This window comes from Pinus tabuliformis, chromosome X (assembly GCF_031772625.1).
Source record: "Pinus tabuliformis cultivar Carrire ecotype Pingquan chromosome X, CPIR1, whole genome shotgun sequence".
Classification (NCBI taxonomy): domain Eukaryota; kingdom Viridiplantae; phylum Streptophyta; class Pinopsida; order Pinales; family Pinaceae; genus Pinus; species Pinus tabuliformis.
Genome location: NC_142308.1, coordinates 471,446,277 through 471,456,956, shown reverse-complemented (window position 1 = coordinate 471,456,956; position 10,680 = coordinate 471,446,277). Strand labels below are relative to the sequence as shown.

General features: G+C 36.2%; 1 pseudogene; it reads right to left on the bottom strand.

The window, feature by feature from the left end:
• Positions 1-636: 636 nt before the first annotated feature.
• On the bottom strand, positions 637-4,958 carry LOC149140722 (putative vacuolar protein sorting-associated protein 24 homolog 2; annotated as a pseudogene).
• Between the last annotated feature and the right edge of the window lie 5,722 nt (positions 4,959-10,680).

Genomic DNA, 10,680 nt, shown 5'->3' with positions numbered 1-10,680 from the left:
AAATTTTTGTAGTGGATCAAGGTTTATTTAATGGAGAGGAAAATGACAAGAGGGTAAACAAGCGAATAGAAAGCAAATGGACAAATCAGCATGTAAGTAAGCTAAATGTCTCTATTAATGGGTTAATGAATGAAAATTATGGAAAATGTAAGTGGAAAACATGCGACACTTGTAAGGAAAATGGTGATGATGATGCTTAATGAAAATGCTTGGATAGCTTGTGAGTTTGGAGAGGAAAAATGATAGCATTTATGGATAATGGATTCAATTGGTTCATATATCTTGAAATTGGTCGTAGAAAACTAATCATGCATAATTGGCTTCCTTTAATTCTTCGATTGCCCTCGAACTTGAAAATAAACATGGCACTAATATTGCATTAAAACGTAAGTGTGTTCAAAGAGAAGTGATCAATTTCTCTAGGCACATACCAAAAATTTGCTTAATTGACAGGTTCATGATGTGTCTTCGTTTCAAATGGTTAGTCCAATTTCACAATTGGGATAATAAATCCAATTTCTAAAATGATGATATGCACAATTTCATCAATTTATGTTTGAACCATAGCATTTTATAAAGATAAACAAATATTATTTTCGAATGCTTAATGATTCCTGCAAAATAATTTTCGATCAATCAATCTTGCAGATAAAGCGCCTTTATAGTTTTTCTTTTTCCCTGCATCATGCTTGAAAACATAACATTAGACAAAACTAATGATAAATTTTAAGCATGATTTCGCCAATGTAATAATTCAACCTTAACAAAATTCGATTTGCAATTAAGTTTAGTTAAGGTGAGTTATTGTGCTTTTATTCAACTGCTTTTGTCTCATGGTTTTTTTTCTTATGTTTCTTACTTCGACAGGTGTGTAAGTGAATCAACAATTTTTTTCAATTTGCTTCAATCACGCAATGAATTTCTCATAAAAAAAATTGATAATTTTCCATGGCAATTTTCTTAAAAAAAACAATAAAACTAATGAAACGTTTACAAAATTAAAAAGTTAAATATAAAAACAAAACATTAAACATACTAATCACAAAACATAACATATATAAAACAAAAGTACAAACATTATAAAAAACACTTCTTCTTCTTCAAAAAAAAACGAAAATAAAAACAAACATTATACAAAACATATATATATATATATACAAAACATAACATATAAAAAACATATGTACAAACCTATAAACAATGACATTAAAAATAATAATAATGTTAAAACTAACAACATAACAAAAGTAACAAATCATTATCCATAAATGTTACAAACAAAAACACACAAAATTTTATTTTAAAAAACACAACATAATAAAAACATATAACAAACAAAATAAACAACCTAATAAAAAAGAAATTTGCCATGTAAAAAAAAACGTTTTCTTTGTACTGGTCAGGAGCGAGATACAAAATGTCCTGAAATATTATCGTTGTGAAGAATGGCAGTGCAACATGTTTTTCCTTGTGAGCAGGTTGCTTAATCTTCTCTCTTCTTGCGGCTACAGGTAGCTGTGCCGCTGTCTCCCTAGTAATTTCAATTAATACTTTGTCAACTTCCTCTTTAGTTTCTTCTTCAATATCCTCAGAGTCAAGTGTAGAATCCAGGGAATCATTCACCGCCTCGTCAGTGACTCCTACCTTGGTCATATTTGTGGTGAATTCTTGCATTGTGGTAGCCACTTCTGGAGCCTTCACGAGCCCATTCATGTGCTTCATCACCTAAGTACTTTTTGACAAGTGTCCAACACCCAGAGCAGTTGCAACATTTTCTCTAAGGTGCATAGATATTAAATTCAGCTGTGCCCTATTTTCATAAAGGCGCTGGACAGCTTGCCTCGATCTTACAATTCCTTTCGCCAAATTCTTTGACGACGTCATGTCATTCCGCTTTGCTGCATCCTTCACTTCTTTCTGTACTCTTTTTTCTTCACGCTGAATGAAACCTTATTCCGCAAATTTACACTCTGTTCTCTAATTTGGCGATCAAGGATTTTATTCAAACTCTTCTAACACACAGGTTTGTTGAGATGTTATGTCGAGACTCTCCACCTAACATGCACTGTATGATCTCCATGGCAGATCTACCTCCTGTAGATCAGGGAAACTGGATCTTCTCCTTCCATCATGGCCGCAACTGTCTGTGCATTAAATTCTAAATCCGTTTTTGTCACGTAATATGGCAAATAAGGCTCAAGAGAACCTTGAAAATATTTCAAACGGTTACGAATTTGAAAAAATCGCTATTGGGTAATATAATTAACCCCGTTCTGAGAAAAACCCACGTTTTAGTTTTTTGAAATTCATTTTCATTTGGCAATAAAAACGTGTTTTAAAATGACGTGTAGAAAATTGCTACGCATTTCTGGCAAATGCTCAGTTATTTCTTCTAGAACGACTGCTAGATCTGGAGATTTGGAATGAAATGAATACTCCTTAGCAACTGACAAAGGTGGCCCGCCAAATCTGTTCCTTCCTGATCATTCTATCAGTAGGATGCCAACAATTGTGCCCAATGCATTCACACCAGCAATAACTAATGACAACAATAAAGCTATCTTATGAGAGGCAAATCCTGCTAGCTCCATGATAGATGGACTCGATAAGATGACAAAATTTTTCAATAACCAAGGGCTTACCTTTAGGCTGAGGTTCATGTTGAAGGATCTGATTGATTTGAAATAATGGATGGCGACAAAGGAGGAAAGTTGAGGGCTCCAAGAAAATAGAGTAAGTGCATCGGAATGTTGTGCAAGAATTACATGGATAGGGAGCCCACTCTCGAGGGACCAATATGGGTCATTTGAGTTAGAGACTTATGATACCAGGACTATGGATAGGGCATAATTTAAAAATCGGTCTATGCCAAGCCCTTCAGCACACAAAGTTTTTTATGATGGATGTAGAATCAAATCAAGCTCGGCTGCAGAAACGAGTCGTTTCTGCAGCTCCTAAAAAAAAGAATAGATATGCAGCAATTTGAAGCAAGATATATATCTATATCTATATCTATATGATTTGTTGATTTATTTATTTATTATTTATTTTTTTTATTTGGATTTTGATTTTTAAGCTAAGTATTTGAATTTATTTTTTTACGGATCGCACCAAAGCTAGTTATCAATTTGTCAATTTATCAATTCTCTTAAAAAAATAATTGATAATTAAAAAAATAAAATTACATTTCCCTTATTCAAAAACATGATTTTATTTTTTAATTTTTTTATTGAAAATCTAACATAATTATTTTTATTTATTTTTAATTAAAATCAAAACATGATTTTTTATTGAAAATATTTTTGTGAGGTTAATAAAAAAAAATGCAAGAAAATAAATAAAAATCTAAAAACTTAAAAAAAATGCAATCAAGAACTTAAAAAAAAAATGTAATAAAGCTTGATTTTATTTTTCCTAATTTATCTACTTGAAATATTTTATTTTTATTTTTTAAATTTTTAAGTATATGAATGTTCCCAATGGAGCCATTTACGAATTAAACTTTCTAAAATGTTCATATCCAAATTTGCGAAATGTACCTGATTGTGTATGAGGACATGAGAAGTCGTTTTAACCTTTAGATTTGCCGCAAAGATCTCTTGAAGAACGGATGAATGTCGTGGCGCAATCGCGTTTCGATACCATTCCTCAATGTAGTCCTTGTGCTCCAAAGAATGTTTAATCTTCATTCTAGATCCTTTGTCCATAAATGGTTAGTATCGATTTTTTCTTTTTCTTTTTTCTTTTAAGAGATATGCAGCTAAATGATTTATCCATCTACATGCTTTAATCATGCATCTAGGAAAAAATAAAAATAAAAAAATAAATATGAACTCTAGACTGAAAGCTAGTTCCTATGCACACATCCCTTGGCAACAATGCCAAAATGTTGAGGCAAATTAATTACCTATCATTTAATTGTCAACCCGGGGGTTTCATAAAACTTGTGAAGCATGTGTGCACTGTATATGCTAGAAATTAACTTTCAATTTAGATCAAATTAACTACGAAACCAAATAATGACAAACCAAATTCACCTATTCTAATTCAAAAGAAATTATAGTGAAATTATAGTACAACGCGCAAAATTGAAATCTTAATATTCCACACTTGCAGGAATTGAAAATCACACCACCCTTTCAGAAATGAAATCTACTCTAAGGGATCATGTGTGCATTATCAAATCAGGATCCTATGAAATGAATAATCAAAACCACATGACATAAAATGAAAGCAAAAACAATCATTCTTAACCTCTAGATATGAAAGCAAATAAAAATAATCGCTCTTAACCTCTAGATATGAAAGCAAATAAAAACAATCACTCTTAACCTCTCACATAGGAAAAGATATGAAAGCAAATAAAAACAATCACTCTTAACCTCTCACACAGGAAAAGATATGAAAGAAATAAATCTTAATCTATGAACCACCTTAAAATTATATGTCAAGTATCTAAAAGGATTGAATCCATGTGGATGCGCTTTGAGGGTTTATAGTTCTTCACCAGCAGCAGAGGCATGGTGAGATTTGGCAGGCCGTGGCAGACAAGCCCATCAGGGTCGATGTCAGGTCCCTCATCACATTCAGGATCTTCTTCCGCTTTAGGCTCACGCTCACGCCCTCGTCCTCAGTCAATGTCCTTTAGTTCATCTTTCACTCCCCGTAGCGACAGTCCCAAGAGGCGCATACTTACACCGCCCAGGAAAATCCCAACTCCATCAATAAGGAGACGCTAGACATCACCGTTGTTGCTTAAGCATTCTTCACCTATTAGTCCAGAAGCAGGAATTCTGAGGGCGAGGGTTGTCGGAATACTCTCTCGCGCTAACGTAGCTTCTCCGCTCGGAGGCCTGGGAATCTATGGCAGCCCTGGACAGGGATTTCGCTTCCCAGGCAATAGAACCAAAGGTGGTCATGCAGATTATGCCATACAAACACTTATTCGAAGCAACCATCTCTCAGAGGTTGACAGACCCATTCATTGGCAAGGATTGATCGCTCTTGAGCCAGATCAGAATTTTATCCATGGATTGAGACACATTCTATCAGATCTGATCAACCAGAAGACAAATTCCCCCTTTTATTTGGCGAGATCCGGAAGTATCTCCTCGAACCAGCAATGCCCAATACCGTTTCGTTGACGCTAAGTTAAATTACGACAGAGGGATGCATGAAAAGTCGAGAAGATTACTTCTCGATCTTTTTCTTCACGTTTCTGGGCATTTAATAACTGATCGCTACCCCATATTGAGAGATCAGCTCTCTATGAGGATGGATCTGGGTTTTTTTCTAGGTTTTACTAGATCATGCGGGGATGGACCTACATTTTATCTTGGCAATTCAGAACACACCTCAGATCTGGTAAACATTGAACTCAGGAACCAAAAGGGCCTCTTTGGCACGCAGATCGGTGGTGCTCCTGCTGGTTGGATCGTGATGAAGCTCTGCACGGAAGTGGTGCCGAATATGGCCAAGAACCTCTGGGCATTGTGTCCAGATCTAACAGATTCAGACACTTTGGCAACAGATCGAGCTCCTACCAAGACAGATCCACACAATTCGGAGGCGGACCCATTACAAATCTTCATCAAAAGTGTGGAGGGTAGACATATCTTCTAGCGGCTCTACAAGGAGATGAGGATCCAAGACTTAAGGCACGAAATATAGCTCCGCCTCGGAATCCCAGCAAACTGTCAAAATCTGATTTATTTAGGACACGGTCTGCAGGATAATCACACACTTCAGGATTATGGCATCGTCAAAGATTCAACCATCATAATCAATCTGCGTCTGAGAGGCAGATGCTCTAGAACCAGCTCAAAGAGCACAGGCTCTTTTAAAGATGCAGTCAAAGGAAAGGAAAGAGCCCAAACCAAACCAACAACATTGCCTGAATTACCAGGGCCCTACATCGTGGAACAAAAAGCTGAGACTCCTGTCCTCATAGTCTCAATGCCGGAGGTAACTGATTTATATACAGATCTCTATAACAACGCAATTATATGTAGGTTTAATGGTTTTTGGCCAAAATCTGATGTTTTGCACCAATGGATATTTGATACATGGTCACCTAAATGTGAAATATACCTATGCCCAAAGGGGTTTTTCATACTCAGATTTAGCACAGCACAAGAACGGGAACACATTCTTAACAAGGGTCCATGGTTCTGGGGCAATACTGGTCTCTTCATGACCCCTTGGTTCCCAGAGTTTGATGCCAACACTATGGTGGTATCAAAAATGCCAGTTTGGGTCAGGTTGCATAACTTTCCACTACACTTTTGGCATCATAATGTTTTAATTGCCAATGGGACTCCCTGGAAAAGTTCCTAAAGATTGATGAGGACAAACTTACAAGGGGAATATTTACTTTTCCCAGGATATGCGTAGAAGCAGATCTGAGCCAGGGACTACCAGACAGTGTTACACTGAACTTCAATAGTACACAGTGGATACAACCATTAGACTACAAAAATACAACTTTTCGATGTCGTGGATGTGTACAAACATGATACCTACATAATGCTTGTCCACAGGCCAAAAAAGACCCCAAATGGAATAAAAAGCAACAGAAAAAGCCAAAAGGGTGGCAGTATCTGGAAGAAAAAGCAGAAAAAGCGGAAAAAATAGGAAACAAAGCAGAATCAGATACTCAAAATGGTCAGAACAACACTCAAATGGAAGAGAAAAACCCCACCAATCCCTACAACCCGAGGCCCTACAACCCCTTGCAACAACAAGAGACGCAAATGGAGTTAAGCGGAAACAAACAAGCTCATGGATCAAAAGGATCTGACTCCGACAAAGAATACCCAATAAACACAAATCAAAATCAGTTGACCATTGTAACATCCACTCCCAACAATGGAGGTTGGCGAAAAGTGGAAAAGAAGAAAGGCAGAAAGAATAGGCCAACTGTAATTTTTTAATTTTTTTTGTGTCCCGTGAAAACAGGAACAGCTCATATGCATATGCTTTTAGAATCTACAACATGTAATTTTGTCTCATTAATAAAATTACGTTTTTTCCAAAGGGAAAAAAATAAATCTTAATCTATGAAAAATAATAAATCTCACACATTGTAGGTGGCCAATCCAAAAGTATGAGAGATGGAAAGTTGAGAGGCTCCCAGTGCAAGCACTACCAATCAAGGTGAACATCACTCATGAGCATGGTGCTAAATCTAAATTCCATTCAAAACATAAGTAATCTTAACTTTCCACCTGAATATCTCCAACTTTACACATGCCTTTGAAAGGAGAAGACTCTCCTATTTATACAAAAACATAAGAAGCTACCTCATTAATGGAGGTCCATTATTCTCTCCCTAGATCCCTATAAAATCTCATAGAGTTACAACTCAAATAGGTAATGATGAGACACATATAATCTTTGACCTTTATCTAAATCTTTTTCCATATCTTGAAGGGAATTCGAATTTGAGCATTGGAGGCCACAAAAGGGGCATTGGAAGCTTCCAAATGACCTACACATGTCATGAAACTCAAGCCACTTTTAAGTATTAACAAGTATATGTCATTTTTCTAAGTTTTTAACCACAAATTCACTTAAAATACTAGAAATAATTAGCTGTTGGAAAACACAAAGGTAACCCATATAATTACGAAAATGGAGGCTAATGAAAGGTTATATGGTCATAGAGTTGCGACATGTGAGTGAAATGGTGGCGATAAAGGTGAAAGTGGATGATATTTTGAATACATTTTGGAGGCTCTACAATCCGCCATGGCCACCTCCTTGGGGGAGGAGGTAACATGCTCCCTCCTTTAAGCAGGGACTTTTGTGGAAAAACTCGAGCTCCAAAAAAACCCCAATAGGCCCCTCTTTGCAATCCTTAGACTGACCCACACTCAACTTGTGCCTGAAACTAACAACGCTAAGGGTTCAAAGCCATTAAATGACAATGGTAAGAAAGGGTCTATCTATAAATTGCTAAGCATGCTTTTCAAAGCATCATCTGCACCATGGAAGTCAGAACAATGCCTCCTCCAAGCAGTGGAAATGCCCAAGTACGAAATTAAGTCTTCATGAACTGATGATTTCATCTACTATATGAGGGATAATATCATTGGAAAGTTATCGGGTTTGTAGCCAAATAAAAAGGACCTAGTTTGATGGATCAATACCCTAGAAAAAAAGGACATATTAAATTAAAGTTGGGCATAAAGGGATTTTTTACTGCCATCTTTGAAAATCAGTCAGATCCAGAAAAAAATTTGAGGAAGTGTTGAAAATAGCAACAAGAAATGTTAAAAATAGAATCCAAAAATTCTAGTTTAATTTGTCCTTGAATTAAACTGAGAATTAAAATCGAATTTTATTCTCATAGCAACTTGTAATAGTTAACTAGAGTGAGTTGACTTAGTTAACTTAGGAATTTCGAGTTGGAAGTCTTTCTGAAGTCATGTATATGTTCTCCCTATATTATAGGGATCTAGGATGGGTTAAGTATGCGTGGTAATTAGTTAACTCAATTAACTGAGTTAAGTCCAGTTAAATTAGTTCCAAACTATTTGAGTAACTAATAGTGAGTTAACAGTTAGTTGATGCATTAGTTCTACTCCATTTAACTGAAGGTTCCCTCATCAGAAACTCATGCATGTTGATTCTGAGAAAGACCCAATTGAGACTAGAGTGCAGAGACAATGTACTATTTGTTGTATAATTTTCTGAGTTGTACAGATGGTGCATGCAATCAGGTAGTGAACCTAGAAGGGATTACACAATTATGGATGAGGAAATTCCCTTTAAATACGTGCTAATTCTCTTAGGAATTGTGTAAATAATTAGAAGCTTGGAGGCTTGGAAATTTGGCTAAGTATTAGCCAAAGGAAGTCATCAAGTGGAGGATAGGAAATACTTGTGCAGGTTAAGCTCAAGGTTAAGCAGACCATATTGTATTTATCCAAATTCTTTGACTAAGGGCGCAAGGAAATAGGGATCTTGGAGAGCAGAGAAGAGGCCTGGATTTGGTTTGAACTTACTTGTGAGTTGGGAGATTGATTTTAGTGAGTGATGGGATTGTTCTTGTGAGAACAAGCATTGTATTATCATCTTGGATTTCTGATTAATGCAATAATAATGGGGTTTTGAGCCGTGGCTTTCCCTGGATACTTATTATGTTATTTGATTTGTCTTCCTCTTGCTATTATTATTTTCACCGATCTTTATGGGTTTCCGCTGTAAAGAGTGGAAGTAGATTCTTGTCTCTTATTTTAGTAGATTACATGAGCTTGTGAATCTACAGGAAGGACCTTACTTCTTTCTGTCTATAGGCATTTACTATTGTTACTAGACCAATCATATCTTGAACAATAATATTTTAGCTCTTCCTTTGTCTCGATCCATCTATATTCTCTACTGCTAGAATACTGACACAAAGAAACCATGGAAGGCATAGGGAATGAAATGGTCTCCTTCATTAAAATCATTAAATTTACCAAATTAGGTCCTCATATTGCCTATGCGCACATCTAGGTCTACACGAAAACGTTTATCCCTATCCCTATCTCAATCCGCCTCTCCCATAATGAGAAGACCTCGAACCAACCTTTAAATTACAAATATATACCTTTTCGTTGTTGTAAAAATCATGGACATGGACATCTATTATGAGGCTTTCCACTTAATCAACATATGAAATATGGCTCTAAAGCAAATAAAGTTGTTGAGAGCTATGTGAAATTCCCTCTCATCATTGCTCAAATCACAAGAAAAAAATATAATCTTGCTCATATCCCTACCAAGAACCAGTGTGCAACCCTTAACATCTTTGAGCCTCCCACGTAGATCTCACCTTTGCCCTCTTCAAATCTTGCCAACCCATCCCACGTTAGAGACTATCTCCTAAGAGGATGAGCAAGATGATAATAAGAAGAAAATGATCCAAGACACTCAAGCATATATCCCATAGAGTGAGGCTGAAATTCTCATGGACACTAAATACCTCGAGGAACTGGACAAAATAGACATGGAGTTGGAAGACATAGATCTCTAGCAGATCATGAAACAAATGAGTTGCCACAATAGGGAATGGCACTATTTTCTCCACATAAAGTCTTGGTGCAACTTCCATCAAAAAAAGGCCATAGAGAAAAACAAAGAAGGAAGATAAGAAAAAAGGTATGAAAACTAATTCTTTCTTACTTCAAGAATTAGGGGAATTCCTAGAAAACTCTAGAAATCATTCTTTAATCAGAGACTCATATAACTCCATTGTACCCCCTTCCCAATGAGAATATTTTCTTGGAATATATGAGGAATAAACAAAAAGAGAAAACAAAGACACTTACTTAACGTAATAAAATAAGACAATCCAAATGTTCTCATGCTACAAGAAACAAAATGCTCTGCAAAGTAGCTACAAATTCTAGCAAATAAATTTTGACCACTTGCAACTCCATTGTGATATATGTGAAAGGCTCAGCAGGGGTACTCTCCACTCTTTGGAACCCCCACACCTTAATCATAAAAAACAGCTTTGCCACCAAGACAACAATCTCAATCTCCTTCAGGGTGTTGGGAACTAGGGAATTGAAACTCCTCCCCAATGTTTATGGACCCAAAATGCAAGAAGCTAGGATAACTTTCCTCCAGGACTTGAGACATGTCCATTCTATCCACAAAGTTGATTCATGGATTATGGGTGGCGATTTT